Source organism: Coffea arabica, chromosome 11e, assembly GCF_036785885.1.
Source record: "Coffea arabica cultivar ET-39 chromosome 11e, Coffea Arabica ET-39 HiFi, whole genome shotgun sequence".
Lineage (NCBI taxonomy): Eukaryota > Viridiplantae > Streptophyta > Magnoliopsida > Gentianales > Rubiaceae > Coffea > Coffea arabica.
This window is the reverse complement of record NC_092331.1, coordinates 5,835,959-5,858,643: the sequence shown is the minus strand read 5'-3', so window position 1 is coordinate 5,858,643 and position 22,685 is coordinate 5,835,959. Positions and strand designations below refer to the sequence as shown.

General features: G+C 39.3%; 18 non-coding genes across 18 annotated transcripts; all 18 read right to left on the bottom strand.

Annotated features, from left to right (window-relative positions):
• Positions 1 to 533: 533 nt before the first annotated feature.
• On the bottom strand, positions 534 to 652 carry LOC140029175 (5S ribosomal RNA). Its single transcript, XR_011833079.1, has one exon. It is a non-coding gene; the product is annotated as a 5S ribosomal RNA (ribosomal RNA).
• A 1,135-nt stretch (positions 653 to 1,787) lies between these two features.
• On the bottom strand, positions 1,788 to 1,906 carry LOC140029164 (5S ribosomal RNA). The gene has a single exon (XR_011833068.1). It is a non-coding gene; the product is annotated as a 5S ribosomal RNA (ribosomal RNA).
• A 1,125-nt stretch (positions 1,907 to 3,031) lies between these two features.
• LOC140029153 (5S ribosomal RNA) lies at positions 3,032 to 3,150 on the bottom strand. Its single transcript, XR_011833057.1, has one exon. It is a non-coding gene; the product is annotated as a 5S ribosomal RNA (ribosomal RNA).
• Positions 3,151 to 4,273: 1,123 nt separating this feature from the next.
• LOC140029142 (5S ribosomal RNA) lies at positions 4,274 to 4,392 on the bottom strand. The gene has a single exon (XR_011833046.1). It is a non-coding gene; the product is annotated as a 5S ribosomal RNA (ribosomal RNA).
• A 1,120-nt stretch (positions 4,393 to 5,512) lies between these two features.
• Positions 5,513 to 5,631, bottom strand: LOC140029131 (5S ribosomal RNA). Its single transcript, XR_011833035.1, has one exon. It is a non-coding gene; the product is annotated as a 5S ribosomal RNA (ribosomal RNA).
• A 1,135-nt stretch (positions 5,632 to 6,766) lies between these two features.
• LOC140029119 (5S ribosomal RNA) lies at positions 6,767 to 6,885 on the bottom strand. The gene has a single exon (XR_011833023.1). It is a non-coding gene; the product is annotated as a 5S ribosomal RNA (ribosomal RNA).
• A 1,135-nt stretch (positions 6,886 to 8,020) lies between these two features.
• LOC140029108 (5S ribosomal RNA) lies at positions 8,021 to 8,139 on the bottom strand. The gene has a single exon (XR_011833011.1). It is a non-coding gene; the product is annotated as a 5S ribosomal RNA (ribosomal RNA).
• A 1,135-nt stretch (positions 8,140 to 9,274) lies between these two features.
• On the bottom strand, positions 9,275 to 9,393 carry LOC140029097 (5S ribosomal RNA). Its single transcript, XR_011833000.1, has one exon. It is a non-coding gene; the product is annotated as a 5S ribosomal RNA (ribosomal RNA).
• A 1,135-nt stretch (positions 9,394 to 10,528) lies between these two features.
• Positions 10,529 to 10,647, bottom strand: LOC140029086 (5S ribosomal RNA). The gene has a single exon (XR_011832989.1). It is a non-coding gene; the product is annotated as a 5S ribosomal RNA (ribosomal RNA).
• A 1,123-nt stretch (positions 10,648 to 11,770) lies between these two features.
• Positions 11,771 to 11,889, bottom strand: LOC140029074 (5S ribosomal RNA). The gene has a single exon (XR_011832978.1). It is a non-coding gene; the product is annotated as a 5S ribosomal RNA (ribosomal RNA).
• A 1,123-nt stretch (positions 11,890 to 13,012) lies between these two features.
• LOC140029062 (5S ribosomal RNA) lies at positions 13,013 to 13,131 on the bottom strand. Its single transcript, XR_011832967.1, has one exon. It is a non-coding gene; the product is annotated as a 5S ribosomal RNA (ribosomal RNA).
• Positions 13,132 to 14,265: 1,134 nt separating this feature from the next.
• Positions 14,266 to 14,384, bottom strand: LOC140029051 (5S ribosomal RNA). The gene has a single exon (XR_011832956.1). It is a non-coding gene; the product is annotated as a 5S ribosomal RNA (ribosomal RNA).
• A 1,135-nt stretch (positions 14,385 to 15,519) lies between these two features.
• On the bottom strand, positions 15,520 to 15,638 carry LOC140029040 (5S ribosomal RNA). The gene has a single exon (XR_011832945.1). It is a non-coding gene; the product is annotated as a 5S ribosomal RNA (ribosomal RNA).
• Positions 15,639 to 16,763: 1,125 nt separating this feature from the next.
• On the bottom strand, positions 16,764 to 16,882 carry LOC140029029 (5S ribosomal RNA). The gene has a single exon (XR_011832934.1). It is a non-coding gene; the product is annotated as a 5S ribosomal RNA (ribosomal RNA).
• A 1,135-nt stretch (positions 16,883 to 18,017) lies between these two features.
• LOC140029018 (5S ribosomal RNA) lies at positions 18,018 to 18,136 on the bottom strand. Its single transcript, XR_011832923.1, has one exon. It is a non-coding gene; the product is annotated as a 5S ribosomal RNA (ribosomal RNA).
• Positions 18,137 to 19,261: 1,125 nt separating this feature from the next.
• LOC140029006 (5S ribosomal RNA) lies at positions 19,262 to 19,380 on the bottom strand. Its single transcript, XR_011832911.1, has one exon. It is a non-coding gene; the product is annotated as a 5S ribosomal RNA (ribosomal RNA).
• A 1,125-nt stretch (positions 19,381 to 20,505) lies between these two features.
• Positions 20,506 to 20,624, bottom strand: LOC140028995 (5S ribosomal RNA). Its single transcript, XR_011832900.1, has one exon. It is a non-coding gene; the product is annotated as a 5S ribosomal RNA (ribosomal RNA).
• Positions 20,625 to 21,759: 1,135 nt separating this feature from the next.
• Positions 21,760 to 21,878, bottom strand: LOC140028984 (5S ribosomal RNA). The gene has a single exon (XR_011832889.1). It is a non-coding gene; the product is annotated as a 5S ribosomal RNA (ribosomal RNA).
• Positions 21,879 to 22,685: the final 807 nt, after the last annotated feature.

Sequence of the window (22,685 nt, the reverse complement as noted above, 5' to 3'; positions counted from 1 at the left end):
TTATTTGTCCAAGTATAATAATTTCAACTTCACACAAATTAAATAAATTCGTTTAGGATTAAGTAATTAATGCCTTTGAAAAAAAGAATAACTTAGTTTAGTTAGATAAAATTATTTTTATGTTTATTAAATTATTTTTAATTCGTAAACGGGTCATATCGGGTCATATCAGGTCACCACGGGTTGACCCGAAATCGACCGCTTTCTTTTCGGGTTCATCGGGTCCAACCCGATTCTGACCCGAATTCCCGAAACCTCAACCCAAACCCATTAATTTCGTGTTAGGTTCGTGTCGTGTTTTCAGGTCGTGTCGAAAATTGCCACCCCTAGTTGCGGTGATACATTTGCGCCGACAAATTTGAGCGACGATCCGGGCTTTGATCGAGCCGTACCGTTCCTGATTTGTCTCGCGCCTTCAGATCCTCCTTCACGCTTCGACAAGAAGCAAAATATTAAGCAATCGTTCCGACGGAGCTAAATTACTACAGGATAAAGAACGAATAGGAAATTTGGATTTCGAAACAAAAAAGAGAGGGGTGCAACACGAGGACTTCCCAGGGGGTCACCCATCCTAGTACTACTCTCGCCCAAGCACGCTTAACTTCGGAGTTCTGATGGGATCCGGTGCATTAGTGCTGGTATGATCGCACCCGCCATGTTCCTTTCGCTTTATTCTTTTAAACTACCCCGTCCTGCGAAGCAGTGTGGCTTTTCTAGACCGAAATTCATTTTAAGCGTCAATTCAAGCATTTTCCTCTTATCCTTTTATTTATTTACTTTATATTTTTTTTTGTTATTGATTTGCACCCTGTTTTTTTCCCTCATCCCGCAACTCTAAATTATCATGAAATCAATCCTTCACGCTTGCAGTTAGGGGTGGCAATTCGGGTCCAAATCAGGTTGGCGGGTCGGGTTCGGGTCAACAGACCCGCCAGAAAATCTGTTGACCCGAACCCCGACCCGCCAACCCGTGACGGGTCAGGTATGCTGACCCGAACCCGAAAATTTCAGGTTTACGGGGCGGCGGGTCGACCCGAAATGACCCGAAACTTAATTTTAATTTATTAATTTATCACTGTAATTTCTAATAAAATCAATTTCTCACAAAACTAATTACATAATCAAGTAATAAAAATTTAAATAAATGATTCCAAATCAAATCTAAAATAAATTAAACACCGTAAAAGTGTTTTATCCCAAGCAAAATATAAAATAAATTAAAACAATACAAAAGTGAAAAATAATATAATATATTATTTGTCCAAGTATAATAATTTCAACTTCACACAAATTAAATAAATTCGTTTAGGATTAAGTAATTAATGCCTTTGAAAAAAAGAATAACTTAGTTTAGTTAGATAAAATTATTTTTATGTTTATTAAATTATTTTTAATTCGTAAACGGGTCATATCGGGTCATATCAGGTCACCACGGGTTGACCCGAAATCGACCGGTTTTCTTTTCGGGTTCATCGGGTCCAACCCGATTCTGACCCGAATTCCCGAAACCTCAACCCAAACCCATTAATTTCGTGTTAGGTTCGTGTCGTGTTTTCAGGTCGTGTCGAAAATTGCCACCCCTAGTTGCGGTGATACATTTGCGCCGACAAATTTGAGCGACGATCCGGGCTTTGATCGAGCCGTACCGTTCCTGATTTGTCTCGCGCCTTCAGATCCTCCTTCACGCTTCGACAAGAAGCAAAATATTAAGCAATCGTTCCGACGGAGCTAAATTACTACAGGATAAAGAACGAATAGGAAATTTGGATTTCGAAACAAAAAAGAGAGGGGTGCAACACGAGGACTTCCCAGGGGGTCACCCATCCTAGTACTACTCTCGCCCAAGCACGCTTAACTTCGGAGTTCTGATGGGATCCGGTGCATTAGTGCTGGTATGATCGCACCCGCCATGTTCCTTTCGCTTTATTCTTTTAAACTACCCCGTCCTGCGAAGCAGTGTGGCTTTTCTAGACCGAAATTCATTTTAAGCGTCAATTCAAGCATTTTCCTCTTATCCTTTTATTTATTTACTTTATATTTTTTTTTGTTATTGATTTGCACCCTGTTTTTTTCCCTCATCCCGCAACTCTAAATTATCATGAAATCAATCCTTCACGCTTGCAGTTAGGGGTGGCAATTCGGGTCCAAATCAGGTTGGCGGGTCGGGTTCGGGTCAACAGACCCGCCAGAAAATCTGTTGACCCGAACCCCGACCCGCCAACCCGTGACGGGTCAGGTATGCTGACCCGAACCCGAAAATTTCAGGTTTACGGGGCGGCGGGTCGACCCGAAATGACCCGAAACTTAATTTTAATTTATTAATTTATCACTGTAATTTCTAATAAAATCAATTTCTCACAAAACTAATTACATAATCAAGTAATAAAAATTTAAATAAATGATTCCAAATCAAATCTAAAATAAATTAAACACCGTAAAAGTGTTTTATCCCAAGCAAAATATAAAATAAATTAAAACAATACAAAAGTGAAAAATAATATAATATATTATTTGTCCAAGTATAATAATTTCAACTTCACACAAATTAAATAAATTCGTTTAGGATTAAGTAATTAATGCCTTTGAAAAAAAGAATAACTTAGTTTAGTTAGATAAAATTATTTTTATGTTTATTAAATTATTTTTAATTCGTAAACGGGTCATATCAGGTCACCACGGGTTGACCCGAAATCGACCGGTTTTCTTTTCGGGTTCATCGGGTCCAACCCGATTCTGACCCGAATTCCCGAAACCTCAACCCAAACCCATTAATTTCGTGTTAGGTTCGTGTCGTGTTTTCAGGTCGTGTCGAAAATTGCCACCCCTAGTTGCGGTGATACATTTGCGCCGACAAATTTGAGCGACGATCCGGGCTTTGATCGAGCCGTACCGTTCCTGATTTGTCTCGCGCCTTCAGATCCTCCTTCACGCTTCGACAAGAAGCAAAATATTAAGCAATCGTTCCGACGGAGCTAAATTACTACAGGATAAAGAACGAATAGGAAATTTGGATTTCGAAACAAAAAAGAGAGGGGTGCAACACGAGGACTTCCCAGGGGGTCACCCATCCTAGTACTACTCTCGCCCAAGCACGCTTAACTTCGGAGTTCTGATGGGATCCGGTGCATTAGTGCTGGTATGATCGCACCCGCCATGTTCCTTTCGCTTTATTCTTTTAAACTACCCCGTCCTGCGAAGCAGTGTGGCTTTTCTAGACCGAAATTCATTTTAAGCGTCAATTCAAGCATTTTCCTCTTATCCTTTTATTTATTTACTTTATATTTTTTTTTGTTATTGATTTGCACCCTGTTTTTTTCCCTCATCCCGCAACTCTAAATTATCATGAAATCAATCCTTCACGCTTGCAGTTAGGGGTGGCAATTCGGGTCCAAATCAGGTTGGCGGGTCGGGTTCGGGTCAACAGACCCGCCAGAAAATCTGTTGACCCGAACCCCGACCCGCCAACCCGTGACGGGTCAGGTATGCTGACCCGAACCCGAAAATTTCAGGTTTACGGGGCGGCGGGTCGACCCGAAATGACCCGAAACTTAATTTTAATTTATTAATTTATCACTGTAATTTCTAATAAAATCAATTTCTCACAAAACTAATTACATAATCAAGTAATAAAAATTTAAATAAATGATTCCAAATCAAATCTAAAAAATTAAACACCGTAAAAGTGTTTTATCCCAAGCAAAATATAAAATAAATTAAAACAATACAAAAGTGAAAAATAATATAATATATTATTTGTCCAAGTATAATAATTTCAACTTCACACAAATTAAATAAATTCGTTTAGGATTAAGTAATTAATGCCTTTGAAAAAAAGAATAACTTAGTTTAGTTAGATAAAATTATTTTTATGTTTATTAAATTATTTTTAATTCGTAAACGGGTCATATCAGGTCACCACGGGTTGACCCGAAATCGACCGGTTTTCTTTTCGGGTTCATCGGGTCCAACCCGATTCTGACCCGAATTCCCGAAACCTCAACCCAAACCCATTAATTTCGTGTTAGGTTCGTGTCGTGTTTTCAGGTCGTGTCGAAAATTGCCACCCCTAGTTGCGGTGATACATTTGCGCCGACAAATTTGAGCGACGATCCGGGCTTTGATCGAGCCGTACCGTTCCTGATTTGTCTCGCGCCTTCAGATCCTCCTTCACGCTTCGACAAGAAGCAAAATATTAAGCAATCGTTCCGACGGAGCTAAATTACTACAGGATAAAGAACGAATAGGAAATTTGGATTTCGAAACAAAAAAGAGAGGGGTGCAACACGAGGACTTCCCAGGGGGTCACCCATCCTAGTACTACTCTCGCCCAAGCACGCTTAACTTCGGAGTTCTGATGGGATCCGGTGCATTAGTGCTGGTATGATCGCACCCGCCATGTTCCTTTCGCTTTATTCTTTTAAACTACCCCGTCCTGCGAAGCAGTGTGGCTTTTCTAGACCGAAATTCATTTTAAGCGTCAATTCAAGCATTTTCCTCTTATCCTTTTATTTATTTACTTTATATTTTTTTTTGTTATTGATTTGCACCCTGTTTTTTTCCCTCATCCCGCAACTCTAAATTATCATGAAATCAATCCTTCACGCTTGCAGTTAGGGGTGGCAATTCGGGTCCAAATCAGGTTGGCGGGTCGGGTTCGGGTCAACAGACCCGCCAGAAAATCTGTTGACCCGAACCCCGACCCGCCAACCCGTGACGGGTCAGGTATGCTGACCCGAACCCGAAAATTTCAGGTTTACGGGGCGGCGGGTCGACCCGAAATGACCCGAAACTTAATTTTAATTTATTAATTTATCACTGTAATTTCTAATAAAATCAATTTCTCACAAAACTAATTACATAATCAAGTAATAAAAATTTAAATAAATGATTCCAAATCAAATCTAAAAAATTAAACACCGTAAAAGTGTTTTATCCCAAGCAAAATATAAAATAAATTAAAACAATACAAAAGTGAAAAATAATATAATATATTATTTGTCCAAGTATAATAATTTCAACTTCACACAAATTAAATAAATTCGTTTAGGATTAAGTAATTAATGCCTTTGAAAAAAAGAATAACTTAGTTTAGTTAGATAAAATTATTTTTATGTTTATTAAATTATTTTTAATTCGTAAACGGGTCATATCGGGTCATATCAGGTCACCACGGGTTGACCCGAAATCGATCGGTTTTCTTTTCGGGTTCATCGGGTCCAACCCGATTCTGACCCGAATTCCCGAAACCTCAACCCAAACCCATTAATTTCGTGTTAGGTTCGTGTCGTGTCGAAAATTGCCACCCCTAGTTGCGGTGATACATTTGCGCCGACAAATTTGAGCGACGATCCGGGCTTTGATCGAGCCGTACCGTTCCTGATTTGTCTCGCGCCTTCAGATCCTCCTTCACGCTTCGACAAGAAGCAAAATATTAAGCAATCGTTCCGACGGAGCTAAATTACTACAGGATAAAGAACGAATAGGAAATTTGGATTTCGAAACAAAAAAGAGAGGGGTGCAACACGAGGACTTCCCAGGGGGTCACCCATCCTAGTACTACTCTCGCCCAAGCACGCTTAACTTCGGAGTTCTGATGGGATCCGGTGCATTAGTGCTGGTATGATCGCACCCGCCATGTTCCTTTCGCTTTATTCTTTTAAACTACCCCGTCCTGCGAAGCAGTGTGGCTTTTCTAGACCGAAATTCATTTTAAGCGTCAATTCAAGCATTTTCCTCTTATCCTTTTATTTATTTACTTTATATTTTTTTTTGTTATTGATTTGCACCCTGTTTTTTTCCCTCATCCCGCAACTCTAAATTATCATGAAATCAATCCTTCACGCTTGCAGTTAGGGGTGGCAATTCGGGTCCAAATCAGGTTGGCGGGTCGGGTTCGGGTCAACAGACCCGCCAGAAAATCTGTTGACCCGAACCCCGACCCGCCAACCCGTGACGGGTCAGGTATGCTGACCCGAACCCGAAAATTTCAGGTTTACGGGGCGGCGGGTCGACCCGAAATGACCCGAAACTTAATTTTAATTTATTAATTTATCACTGTAATTTCTAATAAAATCAATTTCTCACAAAACTAATTACATAATCAAGTAATAAAAATTTAAATAAATGATTCCAAATCAAATCTAAAATAAATTAAACACCGTAAAAGTGTTTTATCCCAAGCAAAATATAAAATAAATTAAAACAATACAAAAGTGAAAAATAATATAATATATTATTTGTCCAAGTATAATAATTTCAACTTCACACAAATTAAATAAATTCGTTTAGGATTAAGTAATTAATGCCTTTGAAAAAAAGAATAACTTAGTTTAGTTAGATAAAATTATTTTTATGTTTATTAAATTATTTTTAATTCGTAAACGGGTCATATCGGGTCATATCAGGTCACCACGGGTTGACCCGAAATCGACCGGTTTTCTTTTCGGGTTCATCGGGTCCAACCCGATTCTGACCCGAATTCCCGAAACCTCAACCCAAACCCATTAATTTCGTGTTAGGTTCGTGTCGTGTTTTCAGGTCGTGTCGAAAATTGCCACCCCTAGTTGCGGTGATACATTTGCGCCGACAAATTTGAGCGACGATCCGGGCTTTGATCGAGCCGTACCGTTCCTGATTTGTCTCGCGCCTTCAGATCCTCCTTCACGCTTCGACAAGAAGCAAAATATTAAGCAATCGTTCCGACGGAGCTAAATTACTACAGGATAAAGAACGAATAGGAAATTTGGATTTCGAAACAAAAAAGAGAGGGGTGCAACACGAGGACTTCCCAGGGGGTCACCCATCCTAGTACTACTCTCGCCCAAGCACGCTTAACTTCGGAGTTCTGATGGGATCCGGTGCATTAGTGCTGGTATGATCGCACCCGCCATGTTCCTTTCGCTTTATTCTTTTAAACTACCCCGTCCTGCGAAGCAGTGTGGCTTTTCTAGACCGAAATTCATTTTAAGCGTCAATTCAAGCATTTTCCTCTTATCCTTTTATTTATTTACTTTATATATTTTTTTGTTATTGATTTGCACCCTGTTTTTTTCCCTCATCCCGCAACTCTAAATTATCATGAAATCAATCCTTCACGCTTGCAGTTAGGGGTGGCAATTCGGGTCCAAATCAGGTTGGCGGGTCGGGTTCGGGTCAACAGACCCGCCAGAAAATCTGTTGACCCGAACCCCGACCCGCCAACCCGTGACGGGTCAGGTATGCTGACCCGAACCCGAAAATTTCAGGTTTACGGGGCGGCGGGTCGATCCGAAATGACCCGAAACTTAATTTTAATTTATTAATTTATCACTGTAATTTCTAATAAAATCAATTTCTCACAAAACTAATTACATAATCAAGTAATAAAAATTTAAATAAATGATTCCAAATCAAATCTAAAATAAATTAAACACCGTAAAAGTGTTTTATCCCAAGCAAAATATAAAATAAATTAAAACAATACAAAAGTGAAAAATAATATAATATATTATTTGTCCAAGTATAATAATTTCAACTTCACACAAATTAAATAAATTCGTTTAGGATTAAGTAATTAATGCCTTTGAAAAAAAGAATAACTTAGTTTAGTTAGATAAAATTATTTTTATGTTTATTAAATTATTTTTAATTCGTAAACGGGTCATATCGGGTCATATCAGGTCACCACGGGTTGACCCGAAATCGACCGGTTTTCTTTTCGGGTTCATCGGGTCCAACCCGATTCTGACCCGAATTCCCGAAACCTCAACCCAAACCCATTAATTTCGTGTTAGGTTCGTGTCGTGTTTTCAGGTCGTGTCGAAAATTGCCACCCCTAGTTGCGGTGATACATTTGCGCCGACAAATTTGAGCGACGATCCGGGCTTTGATCGAGCCGTACCGTTCCTGATTTGTCTCGCGCCTTCAGATCCTCCTTCACGCTTCGACAAGAAGCAAAATATTAAGCAATCGTTCCGACGGAGCTAAATTACTACAGGATAAAGAACGAATAGGAAATTTGGATTTCGAAACAAAAAAGAGAGGGGTGCAACACGAGGACTTCCCAGGGGGTCACCCATCCTAGTACTACTCTCGCCCAAGCACGCTTAACTTCGGAGTTCTGATGGGATCCGGTGCATTAGTGCTGGTATGATCGCACCCGCCATGTTCCTTTCGCTTTATTCTTTTAAACTACCCCGTCCTGCGAAGCAGTGTGGCTTTTCTAGACCGAAATTCATTTTAAGCGTCAATTCAAGCATTTTCCTCTTATCCTTTTATTTATTTACTTTATATATTTTTTTGTTATTGATTTGCACCCTGTTTTTTTCCCTCATCCCGCAACTCTAAATTATCATGAAATCAATCCTTCACGCTTGCAGTTAGGGGTGGCAATTCGGGTCCAAATCAGGTTGGCGGGTCGGGTTCGGGTCAACAGACCCGCCAGAAAATCTGTTGACCCGAACCCCGACCCGCCAACCCGTGACGGGTCAGGTATGCTGACCCGAACCCGAAAATTTCAGGTTTACGGGGCGGCGGGTCGACCAGAAATGACCCGAAACTTAATTTTAATTTATTAATTTATCACTGTAATTTCTAATAAAATCAATTTCTCACAAAACTAATTACATAATCAAGTAATAAAAATTTAAATAAATGATTCCAAATCAAATCTAAAATAAATTAAACACCGTAAAAGTGTTTTATCCCAAGCAAAATATAAAATAAATTAAAACAATACAAAAGTGAAAAATAATATAATATATTATTTGTCCAAGTATAATAATTTCAACTTCACACAAATTAAATAAATTCGTTTAGGATTAAGTAATTAATGCCTTTGAAAAAAAGAATAACTTAGTTTAGTTAGATAAAATTATTTTTATGTTTATTAAATTATTTTTAATTCGTAAACGGGTCATATCGGGTCATATCAGGTCACCACGGGTTGACCCGAAATCGACCGGTTTTCTTTTCGGGTTCATCGGGTCCAACCCGATTCTGACCCGAATTCCCGAAACCTCAACCCAAACCCATTAATTTCGTGTTAGGTTCGTGTCGTGTTTTCAGGTCGTGTCGAAAATTGCCACCCCTAGTTGCGGTGATACATTTGCGCCGACAAATTTGAGCGACGATCCGGGCTTTGATCGAGCCGTACCGTTCCTGATTTGTCTCGCGCCTTCAGATCCTCCTTCACGCTTCGACAAGAAGCAAAATATTAAGCAATCGTTCCGACGGAGCTAAATTACTACAGGATAAAGAACGAATAGGAAATTTGGATTTCGAAACAAAAAAGAGAGGGGTGCAACACGAGGACTTCCCAGGGGGTCACCCATCCTAGTACTACTCTCGCCCAAGCACGCTTAACTTCGGAGTTCTGATGGGATCCGGTGCATTAGTGCTGGTATGATCGCACCCGCCATGTTCCTTTCGCTTTATTCTTTTAAACTACCCCGTCCTGCGAAGCAGTGTGGCTTTTCTAGACCGAAATTCATTTTAAGCGTCAATTCAAGCATTTTCCTCTTATCCTTTTATTTATTTACTTTATATATTTTTTTGTTATTGATTTGCACCCTGTTTTTTTCCCTCATCCCGCAACTCTAAATTATCATGAAATCAATCCTTCACGCTTGCAGTTAGGGGTGGCAATTCGGGTCCAAATCAGGTTGGCGGGTCGGGTTCGGGTCAACAGACCCGCCAGAAAATCTGTTGACCCGAACCCCGACCCGCCAACCCGTGACGGGTCAGGTATGCTGACCCGAACCCGAAAATTTCAGGTTTACGGGGCGGCGGGTCGACCCGAAATGACCCGAAACTTAATTTTAATTTATTAATTTATCACTGTAATTTCTAATAAAATCAATTTCTCACAAAACTAATTACATAATCAAGTAATAAAAATTTAAATAAATGATTCCAAATCAAATCTAAAATAAATTAAACACCGTAAAAGTGTTTTATCCCAAGCAAAATATAAAATAAATTAAAACAATACAAAAGTGAAAAATAATATAATATATTATTTGTCCAAGTATAATAATTTCAACTTCACACAAATTAAATAAATTCGTTTAGGATTAAGTAATTAATGCCTTTGAAAAAAAGAATAACTTAGTTTAGTTAGATAAAATTATTTTTATGTTTATTAAATTATTTTTAATTCGTAAACGGGTCATATCGGGTCATATCAGGTCACCACGGGTTGACCCGAAATCGACCGGTTTTCTTTTCGGGTTCATCGGGTCCAACCCGATTCTGACCCGAATTCCCGAAACCTCAACCCAAACCCATTAATTTCGTGTTAGGTTCGTGTCGTGTTTTCAGGTCGTGTCGAAAATTGCCACCCCTAGTTGCGGTGATACATTTGCGCCGACAAATTTGAGCGACGATCCGGGCTTTGATCGAGCCGTACCGTTCCTGATTTGTCTCGCGCCTTCAGATCCTCCTTCACGCTTCGACAAGAAGCAAAATATTAAGCAATCGTTCCGACGGAGCTAAATTACTACAGGATAAAGAACGAATAGGAAATTTGGATTTCGAAACAAAAAAGAGAGGGGTGCAACACGAGGACTTCCCAGGGGGTCACCCATCCTAGTACTACTCTCGCCCAAGCACGCTTAACTTCGGAGTTCTGATGGGATCCGGTGCATTAGTGCTGGTATGATCGCACCCGCCATGTTCCTTTCGCTTTATTCTTTTAAACTACCCCGTCCTGCGAAGCAGTGTGGCTTTTCTAGACCGAAATTCATTTTAAGCGTCAATTCAAGCATTTTCCTCTTATCCTTTTATTTATTTACTTTATATTTTTTTTTGTTATTGATTTGCACCCTGTTTTTTTCCCTCATCCCGCAACTCTAAATTATCATGAAATCAATCCTTCACGCTTGCAGTTAGGGGTGGCAATTCGGGTCCAAATCAGGTTGGCGGGTCGGGTTCGGGTCAACAGACCCGCCAGAAAATCTGTTGACCCGAACCCCGACCCGCCAACCCGTGACGGGTCAGGTATGCTGACCCGAACCCGAAAATTTCAGGTTTACGGGGCGGCGGGTCGACCCGAAATGACCCGAAACTTAATTTTAATTTATTAATTTATCACTGTAATTTCTAATAAAATCAATTTCTCACAAAACTAATTACATAATCAAGTAATAAAAATTTAAATAAATGATTCCAAATCAAATCTAAAAAATTAAACACCGTAAAAGTGTTTTATCCCAAGCAAAATATAAAATAAATTAAAACAATACAAAAGTGAAAAATAATATAATATATTATTTGTCCAAGTATAATAATTTCAACTTCACACAAATTAAATAAATTCGTTTAGGATTAAGTAATTAATGCCTTTGAAAAAAAGAATAACTTAGTTTAGTTAGATAAAATTATTTTTATGTTTATTAAATTATTTTTAATTCGTAAACGGGTCATATCAGGTCACCACGGGTTGACCCGAAATCGACCGGTTTTCTTTTCGGGTTCATCGGGTCCAACCCGATTCTGACCCGAATTCCCGAAACCTCAACCCAAACCCATTAATTTCGTGTTAGGTTCGTGTCGTGTTTTCAGGTCGTGTCGAAAATTGCCACCCCTAGTTGCGGTGATACATTTGCGCCGACAAATTTGAGCGACGATCCGGGCTTTGATCGAGCCGTACCGTTCCTGATTTGTCTCGCGCCTTCAGATCCTCCTTCACGCTTCGACAAGAAGCAAAATATTAAGCAATCGTTCCGACGGAGCTAAATTACTACAGGATAAAGAACGAATAGGAAATTTGGATTTCGAAACAAAAAAGAGAGGGGTGCAACACGAGGACTTCCCAGGGGGTCACCCATCCTAGTACTACTCTCGCCCAAGCACGCTTAACTTCGGAGTTCTGATGGGATCCGGTGCATTAGTGCTGGTATGATCGCACCCGCCATGTTCCTTTCGCTTTATTCTTTTAAACTACCCCGTCCTGCGAAGCAGTGTGGCTTTTCTAGACCGAAATTCATTTTAAGCGTCAATTCAAGCATTTTCCTCTTATCCTTTTATTTATTTACTTTATATTTTTTTTTGTTATTGATTTGCACCCTGTTTTTTTCCCTCATCCCGCAACTCTAAATTATCATGAAATCAATCCTTCACGCTTGCAGTTAGGGGTGGCAATTCGGGTCCAAATCAGGTTGGCGGGTCGGGTTCGGGTCAACAGACCCGCCAGAAAATCTGTTGACCCGAACCCCGACCCGCCAACCCGTGACGGGTCAGGTATGCTGACCCGAACCCGAAAATTTCAGGTTTACGGGGCGGCGGGTCGACCCGAAATGACCCGAAACTTAATTTTAATTTATTAATTTATCACTGTAATTTCTAATAAAATCAATTTCTCACAAAACTAATTACATAATCAAGTAATAAAAATTTAAATAAATGATTCCAAATCAAATCTAAAAAATTAAACACCGTAAAAGTGTTTTATCCCAAGCAAAATATAAAATAAATTAAAACAATACAAAAGTGAAAAATAATATAATATATTATTTGTCCAAGTATAATAATTTCAACTTCACACAAATTAAATAAATTCGTTTAGGATTAAGTAATTAATGCCTTTGAAAAAAAGAATAACTTAGTTTAGTTAGATAAAATTATTTTTATGTTTATTAAATTATTTTTAATTCGTAAACGGGTCATATCAGGTCACCACGGGTTGACCCGAAATCGACCGGTTTTCTTTTCGGGTTCATCGGGTCCAACCCGATTCTGACCCGAATTCCCGAAACCTCAACCCAAACCCATTAATTTCGTGTTAGGTTCGTGTCGTGTTTTCAGGTCGTGTCGAAAATTGCCACCCCTAGTTGCGGTGATACATTTGCGCCGACAAATTTGAGCGACGATCCGGGCTTTGATCGAGCCGTACCGTTCCTGATTTGTCTCGCGCCTTCAGATCCTCCTTCACGCTTCGACAAGAAGCAAAATATTAAGCAATCGTTCCGACGGAGCTAAATTACTACAGGATAAAGAACGAATAGGAAATTTGGATTTCGAAACAAAAAAGAGAGGGGTGCAACACGAGGACTTCCCAGGGGGTCACCCATCCTAGTACTACTCTCGCCCAAGCACGCTTAACTTCGGAGTTCTGATGGGATCCGGTGCATTAGTGCTGGTATGATCGCACCCGCCATGTTCCTTTCGCTTTATTCTTTTAAACTACCCCGTCCTGCGAAGCAGTGTGGCTTTTCTAGACCGAAATTCATTTTAAGCGTCAATTCAAGCATTTTCCTCTTATCCTTTTATTTATTTACTTTATATTTTTTTTTGTTATTGATTTGCACCCTGTTTTTTTCCCTCATCCCGCAACTCTAAATTATCATGAAATCAATCCTTCACGCTTGCAGTTAGGGGTGGCAATTCGGGTCCAAATCAGGTTGGCGGGTCGGGTTCGGGTCAACAGACCCGCCAGAAAATCTGTTGACCCGAACCCCGACCCGCCAACCCGTGACGGGTCAGGTATGCTGACCCGAACCCGAAAATTTCAGGTTTACGGGGCGGCGGGTCGACCCGAAATGACCCGAAACTTAATTTTAATTTATTAATTTATCACTGTAATTTCTAATAAAATCAATTTCTCACAAAACTAATTACATAATCAAGTAATAAAAATTTAAATAAATGATTCCAAATCAAATCTAAAAAAATTAAACACCGTAAAAGTGTTTTATCCCAAGCAAAATATAAAATAAATTAAAACAATACAAAAGTGAAAAATAATATAATATATTATTTGTCCAAGTATAATAATTTCAACTTCACACAAATTAAATAAATTCGTTTAGGATTAAGTAATTAATGCCTTTGAAAAAAAGAATAACTTAGTTTAGTTAGATAAAATTATTTTTATGTTTATTAAATTATTTTTAATTCGTAAACGGGTCATATCGGGTCATATCAGGTCACCACGGGTTGACCCGAAATCGACCGGTTTTCTTTTCGGGTTCATCGGGTCCAACCCGATTCTGACCCGAATTCCCGAAACCTCAACCCAAACCCATTAATTTCGTGTTAGGTTCGTGTCGTGTTTTCAGGTCGTGTCGAAAATTGCCACCCCTAGTTGCGGTGATACATTTGCGCCGACAAATTTGAGCGACGATCCGGGCTTTGATCGAGCCGTACCGTTCCTGATTTGTCTCGCGCCTTCAGATCCTCCTTCACGCTTCGACAAGAAGCAAAATATTAAGCAATCGTTCCGACGGAGCTAAATTACTACAGGATAAAGAACGAATAGGAAATTTGGATTTCGAAACAAAAAAGAGAGGGGTGCAACACGAGGACTTCCCAGGGGGTCACCCATCCTAGTACTACTCTCGCCCAAGCACGCTTAACTTCGGAGTTCTGATGGGATCCGGTGCATTAGTGCTGGTATGATCGCACCCGCCATGTTCCTTTCGCTTTATTCTTTTAAACTACCCCGTCCTGCGAAGCAGTGTGGCTTTTCTAGACCGAAATTCATTTTAAGCGTCAATTCAAGCATTTTCCTCTTATCCTTTTATTTATTTACTTTATATTTTTTTTTGTTATTGATTTGCACCCTGTTTTTTTCCCTCATCCCGCAACTCTAAATTATCATGAAATCAATCCTTCACGCTTGCAGTTAGGGGTGGCAATTCGGGTCCAAATCAGGTTGGCGGGTCGGGTTCGGGTCAACAGACCCGCCAGAAAATCTGTTGACCCGAACCCCGACCCGCCAACCCGTGACGGGTCAGGTATGCTGACCCGAACCCGAAAATTTCAGGTTTACGGGGCGGCGGGTCGACCCGAAATGACCCGAAACTTAATTTTAATTTATTAATTTATCACTGTAATTTCTAATAAAATCAATTTCTCACAAAACTAATTACATAATCAAGTAATAAAAGTTTAAATAAATGATTCCAAATCAAATCTAAAATAAATTAAACACCGTAAAAGTGTTTTATCCCAAGCAAAATATAAAATAAATTAAAACAATACAAAAGTGAAAAATAATATAATATATTATTTGTCCAAGTATAATAATTTCAACTTCACACAAATTAAATAAATTCGTTTAGGATTAAGTAATTAATGCCTTTGAAAAAAAGAATAACTTAGTTTAGTTAGATAAAATTATTTTTATGTTTATTAAATTATTTTTAATTCGTAAACGGGTCATATCGGGTCATATCAGGTCACCACGGGTTGACCCGAAATCGACCGGTTTTCTTTTCGGGTTCATCGGGTCCAACCCGATTCTGACCCGAATTCCCGAAACCTCAACCCAAACCCATTAATTTCGTGTTAGGTTCGTGTCGTGTTTTCAGGTCGTGTCGAAAATTGCCACCCCTAGTTGCGGTGATACATTTGCGCCGACAAATTTGAGCGACGATCCGGGCTTTGATCGAGCCGTACCGTTCCTGATTTGTCTCGCGCCTTCAGATCCTCCTTCACGCTTCGACAAGAAGCAAAATATTAAGCAATCGTTCCGACGGAGCTAAATTACTACAGGATAAAGAACGAATAGGAAATTTGGATTTCGAAACAAAAAAGAGAGGGGTGCAACACGAGGACTTCCCAGGGGGTCACCCATCCTAGTACTACTCTCGCCCAAGCACGCTTAACTTCGGAGTTCTGATGGGATCCGGTGCATTAGTGCTGGTATGATCGCACCCGCCATGTTCCTTTCGCTTTATTCTTTTAAACTACCCCGTCCTGCGAAGCAGTGTGGCTTTTCTAGACCGAAATTCATTTTAAGCGTCAATTCAAGCATTTTCCTCTTATCCTTTTATTTATTTACTTTATATTTTTTTTTGTTATTGATTTGCACCCTGTTTTTTTCCCTCATCCCGCAACTCTAAATTATCATGAAATCAATCCTTCACGCTTGCAGTTAGGGGTGGCAATTCGGGTCCAAATCAGGTTGGCGGGTCGGGTTCGGGTCAACAGACCCGCCAGAAAATCTGTTGACCCGAACCCCGACCCGCCAACCCGTGACGGGTCAGGTATGCTGACCCGAACCCGAAAATTTCAGGTTTACGGGGCGGCGGGTCGACCCGAAATGACCCGAAACTTAATTTTAATTTATTAATTTATCACTGTAATTTCTAATAAAATCAATTTCTCACAAAACTAATTACATAATCAAGTAATAAAAATTTAAATAAATGATTCCAAATCAAATCTAAAATAAATTAAACACCGTAAAAGTGTTTTATCCCAAGCAAAATATAAAATAAATTAAAACAATACAAAAGTGAAAAATAATATAATATATTATTTGTCCAAGTATAATAATTTCAACTTCACACAAATTAAATAAATTCGTTTAGGATTAAGTAATTAATGCCTTTGAAAAAAAGAATAACTTAGTTTAGTTAGATAAAATTATTTTTATGTTTATTAAATTATTTTTAATTCGTAAACGGGTCATATCGGGTCACCACGGGTTGACCCGAAATCGACCGGTTTTCTTTTCGGGTTCATCGGGTCCAACCCGATTCTGACCCGAATTCCCGAAACCTCAACCCAAACCCATTAATTTCGTGTTAGGTTCGTGTCGTGTTTTCAGGTCGTGTCGAAAATTGCCACCCCTAGTTGCGGTGATACATTTGCGCCGACAAATTTGAGCGACGATCCGGGCTTTGATCGAGCCGTACCGTTCCTGATTTGTCTCGCGCCTTCAGATCCTCCTTCACGCTTCGACAAGAAGCAAAATATTAAGCAATCGTTCCGACGGAGCTAAATTACTACAGGATAAAGAACGAATAGGAAATTTGGATTTCGAAACAAAAAAGAGAGGGGTGCAACACGAGGACTTCCCAGGGGGTCACCCATCCTAGTACTACTCTCGCCCAAGCACGCTTAACTTCGGAGTTCTGATGGGATCCGGTGCATTAGTGCTGGTATGATCGCACCCGCCATGTTCCTTTCGCTTTATTCTTTTAAACTACCCCGTCCTGCGAAGCAGTGTGGCTTTTCTAGACCGAAATTCATTTTAAGCGTCAATTCAAGCATTTTCCTCTTATCCTTTTATTTATTTACTTTATATTTTTTTTTGTTATTGATTTGCACCCTGTTTTTTTCCCTCATCCCGCAACTCTAAATTATCATGAAATCAATCCTTCACGCTTGCAGTTAGGGGTGGCAATTCGGGTCCAAATCAGGTTGGCGGGTCGAGTTCGGGTCAACAGACCCGCCAGAAAATCTGTTGACCCGAACCCCGACCCGCCAACCCGTGACGGGTCAGGTATGCTGACCCGAACCCGAAAATTTCAGGTTTACGGGGCGGCGGGTCGACCCGAAATGTCCCGAAACTTAATTTTAATTTATTAATTTATCACTGTAATTTCTAATAAAATCAATTTCTCACAAAACTAATTACATAATCAAGTAATAAAAATTTAAATAAATGATTCCAAATCAAATCTAAAATAAATTAAACACCGTAAAAGTGTTTTATCCCAAGCAAAATATAAAATAAATTAAAACAATACAAAAGTGAAAAATAATATAATATATTATTTGTCCAAGTATAATAATTTCAACTTCACACAAATTAAATAAATTCGTTTAGGATTAAGTAATTAGTGCCTTTGAAAAAAAGAATAACTTAGTTTAGTTAGATAAAATTATTTTTATGTTTATTAAATTATTTTTAATTCGTAAACGGGTCATATCGGGTCATATCAGGTCACCACGGGTTGACCCGAAATCGACCGGTTTTCTTTTCGGGTTCATCGGGTCCAACCCGATTCTGACCCGAATTCCCGAAACCTCAACCCAAACCCATTAATTTCGTGTTAGGTTCGTGTCGTGTTTTCAGGTCGTGTCGAAAATTGCCACCCCTAGTTGCGGTGATACATTTGCGCCGACAAATTTGAGCGACGATCCGGGCTTTGATCGAGCCGTACCGTTCCTGATTTGTCTCGCGCCTTCAGATCCTCCTTCACGCTTCGACAAGAAGCAAAATATTAAGCAATCGTTCCGACGGAGCTAAATTACTACAGGATAAAGAACGAATAGGAAATTTGGATTTCGAAACAAAAAAGAGAGGGGTGCAACACGAGGACTTCCCAGGGGGTCACCCATCCTAGTACTACTCTCGCCCAAGCACGCTTAACTTCGGAGTTCTGATGGGATCCGGTGCATTAGTGCTGGTATGATCGCACCCGCCATGTTCCTTTCGCTTTATTCTTTTAAACTACCCCGTCCTGCGAAGCAGTGTGGCTTTTCTAGACCGAAATTCATTTTAAGCGTCAATTCAAGCATTTTCCTCTTATCCTTTTATTTATTTACTTTATATTTTTTTTTGTTATTGATTTGCACCCTGTTTTTTTCCCTCATCCCGCAACTCTAAATTATCATGAAATCAATCCTTCACGCTTGCAGTTAGGGGTGGCAATTCGGGTCCAAATCAGGTTGGCGGGTCGGGTTCGGGTCAACAGACCCGCCAGAAAATCTGTTGACCCGAACCCCGACCCGCCAACCCGTGACGGGTCAGGTATGCTGACCCGAACCCGAAAATTTCAGGTTTACGGGGCGGCGGGTCGACCCGAAATGACCCGAAACTTAATTTTAATTTATTAATTTATCACTGTAATTTCTAATAAAATCAATTTCTCACAAAACTAATTACATAATCAAGTAATAAAAATTTAAATAAATGATTCCAAATCAAATCTAAAATAAATTAAACACCGTAAAAGTGTTTTATCCCAAGCAAAATATAAAATAAATTAAAACAATACAAAAGTGAAAAATAATATAATATATTATTTGTCCAAGTATAATAATTTCAACTTCACACAAATTAAATAAATTCGTTTAGGATTAAGTAATTAATGCCTTTGAAAAAAAGAATAACTTAGTTTAGTTAGATAAAATTATTTTTATGTTTATTAAATTATTTTTAATTCGTAAACGGGTCATATCAGGTCACCACGGGTTGACCCGAAATCGACCGGTTTTCTTTTCGGGTTCATCGGGTCCAACCCGATTCTGACCCGAATTCCCGAAATCTCAACCCAAACCCATTAATTTCGTGTTAGGTTCGTGTCGTGTTTTCAGGTCGTGTCGAAAATTGCCACCCCTAGTTGCGGTGATACATTTGCGCCGACAAATTTGAGCGACGATCCGGGCTTTGATCGAGCCGTACCGTTCCTGATTTGTCTCGCGCCTTCAGATCCTCCTTCACGCTTCGACAAGAAGCAAAATATTAAGCAATCGTTCCGACGGAGCTAAATTACTACAGGATAAAGAACGAATAGGAAATTTGGATTTCGAAACAAAAAAGAGAGGGGTGCAACACGAGGACTTCCCAGGGGGTCACCCATCCTAGTACTACTCTCGCCCAAGCACGCTTAACTTCGGAGTTCTGATGGGATCCGGTGCATTAGTGCTGGTATGATCGCACCCGCCATGTTCCTTTCGCTTTATTCTTTTAAACTACCCCGTCCTGCGAAGCAGTGTGGCTTTTCTAGACCGAAATTCATTTTAAGCGTCAATTCAAGCATTTTCCTCTTATCCTTTTATTTATTTACTTTATATTTTTTTTTGTTATTGATTTGCACCCTGTTTTTTTCCCTCATCCCGCAACTCTAAATTATCATGAAATCAATCCTTCACGCTTGCAGTTAGGGGTGGCAATTCGGGTCCAAATCAGGTTGGCGGGTCGGGTTCGGGTCAACAGACCCGCCAGAAAATCTGTTGACCCGAACCCCGACCCGCCAACCCGTGACGGGTCAGGTATGCTGACCCGAACCCGAAAATTTCAGGTTTACGGGGCGGCGGGTCGACCCGAAATGACCCGAAACTTAATTTTAATTTATTAATTTATCACTGTAATTTCTAATAAAATCAATTTCTCACAAAACTAATTACATAATCAAGTAATAAAAATTTAAATAAATGATTCCAAATCAAATCTAAAATAAATTAAACACCGTAAAAGTGTTTTATCCCAAGCAAAATATAAAATAAATTAAAACAATACAAAAGTGAAAAATAATATAATATATTATTTGTCCAAGTATAATAATTTCAACTTCACACAAATTAAATAAATTCGTTTAGGATTAAGTAATTAATGCCTTTGAAAAAAAGAATAACTTAGTTTAGTTAGATAAAATTATTTTTATGTTTATTAAATTATTTTTAATTCGTAAACGGGTCATATCAGGTCACCACGGGTTGACCCGAAATCGACCGGTTTTCTTTTCGGGTTCATCGGGTCCAACCCGATTCTGACCCGAATTCCCGAAACCTCAACCCAAACCCATTAATTTCGTGTTAGGTTCGTGTCGTGTTTTCAGGTCGTGTCGAAAATTGCCACCCCTAGTTGCGGTGATACATTTGCGCCGACAAATTTGAGCGACGATCCGGGCTTTGATCGAGCCGTACCGTTCCTGATTTGTCTCGCGCCTTCAGATCCTCCTTCACGCTTCGACAAGAAGCAAAATATTAAGCAATCGTTCCGACGGAGCTAAATTACTACAGGATAAAGAACGAATAGGAAATTTGGATTTCGAAACAAAAAAGAGAGGGGTGCAACACGAGGACTTCCCAGGGGGTCACCCATCCTAGTACTACTCTCGCCCAAGCACGCTTAACTTCGGAGTTCTGATGGGATCCGGTGCATTAGTGCTGGTATGATCGCACCCGCCATGTTCCTTTCGCTTTATTCTTTTAAACTACCCCGTCCTGCGAAGCAGTGTGGCTTTTCTAGACCGAAATTCATTTTAAGCGTCAATTCAAGCATTTTCCTCTTATCCTTTTATTTATTTACTTTATATTTTTTTTTGTTATTGATTTGCACCCTGTTTTTTTCCCTCATCCCGCAACTCTAAATTATCATGAAATCAATCCTTCACGCTTGCAGTTAGGGGTGGCAATTCGGGTCCAAATCAGGTTGGCGGGTCGGGTTCGGGTCAACAGACCCGCCAGAAAATCTGTTGACCCGAACCCCGACCCGCCAACCCGTGACGGGTCAGGTATGCTGACCCGAACCCGAAAATTTCAGGTTTACGGGGCGGCGGGTCGACCCGAAATGACCCGAAACTTAATTTTAATTTATTAATTTATCACTGTAATTTCTAATAAAATCAATTTCTCACAAAACTAATTACATAATCAAGTAATAAAAATTTAAATAAATGATTCCAAATCAAATCTAAAATAAATTAAACACCGTAAAAGTGTTTTATCCCAAGCAAAATATAAAATAAATTAAAACAATACAAAAGTGAAAAATAATATAATATATTATTTGTCCAAGTATAATAATTTCAACTTCACACAAATTAAATAAATTCGTTTAGGATTAAGTAATTAATGCCTTTGAAAAAAAGAATAACTTAGTTTAGTTAGATAAAATTATTTTTATGTTTATTAAATTATTTTTAATTCGTAAACGGGTCATATCGGGTCATATCAGGTCACCACGGGTTGACCCGAAATCGACCGGTTTTCTTTTCGGGTTCATCGGGTCCAACCCGATTCTGACCCGAATTCCCGAAACCTCAACCCAAACCCATTAATTTCGTGTTAGGTTCGTGTCGTGTTTTCAGGTCGTGTCGAAAATTGCCACCCCTAGTTGCGGTGATACATTTGCGCCGACAAATTTGAGCGACGATCCGGGCTTTGATCGAGCCGTACCGTTCCTGATTTGTCTCGCGCCTTCAGATCCTCCTTCACGCTTCGACAAGAAGCAAAATATTAAGCAATCGTTCCGACGGAGCTAAATTACTACAGGATAAAGAACGAATAGGAAATTTGGATTTCGAAACAAAAAAGAGAGGGGTGCAACACGAGGACTTCCCAGGGGGTCACCCATCCTAGTACTACTCTCGCCCAAGCACGCTTAACTTCGGAGTTCTGATGGGATCCGGTGCATTAGTGCTGGTATGATCGCACCCGCCATGTTCCTTTCGCTTTATTCTTTTAAACTACCCCGTCCTGCGAAGCAGTGTGGCTTTTCTAGACCGAAATTCATTTTAAGCGTCAATTCAAGCATTTTCCTCTTATCCTTTTATTTATTTACTTTATATTTTTTTTTGTTATTGATTTGCACCCTGTTTTTTTCCCTCATCCCGCAACTCTAAATTATCATGAAATCAATCCTTCACGCTTGCAGTTAGGGGTGGCAATTCGGGTCCAAATCAGGTTGGCGGGTCGGGTTCGGGTCAACAGACCCGCCAGAAAATCTGTTGACCCGAACCCCGACCCGCCAACCCGTGACGGGTCAGGTATGCTGACCCGAACCCGAAAATTTCAGGTTTACGGGGCGGCGGGTCGACCCGAAATGACCCGAAACTTAATTTTAATTTATTAATTTATCACTGTAATTTCTAATAAAATCAATTTCTCACAAAACTAATTACATAATCAAATAATAAAAATTTAAATAAATGATTCCAAATCAAATCTAAAATAAATTAAACACCGTAAAAGTGTTTTATCCCAAGCAAAATATAAAATAAATTAAAACAATACAAAAGTGAAAAATAATATAATATATTATTTGTCCAAGTATAATAATTTCAACTTCACACAAATTAAATAAATTCGTTTAGGATTAAGTAATTAATGCCTTTGAAAAAAAGAATAACTTAGTTTAGTTAGATAAAATTATTTTTATGTTTATTAAATTATTTTTAATTCGTAAACGGGTCATATCGGGTCATATCAGGTCACCACGGGTTGACCCGAAATCGACCGGTTTT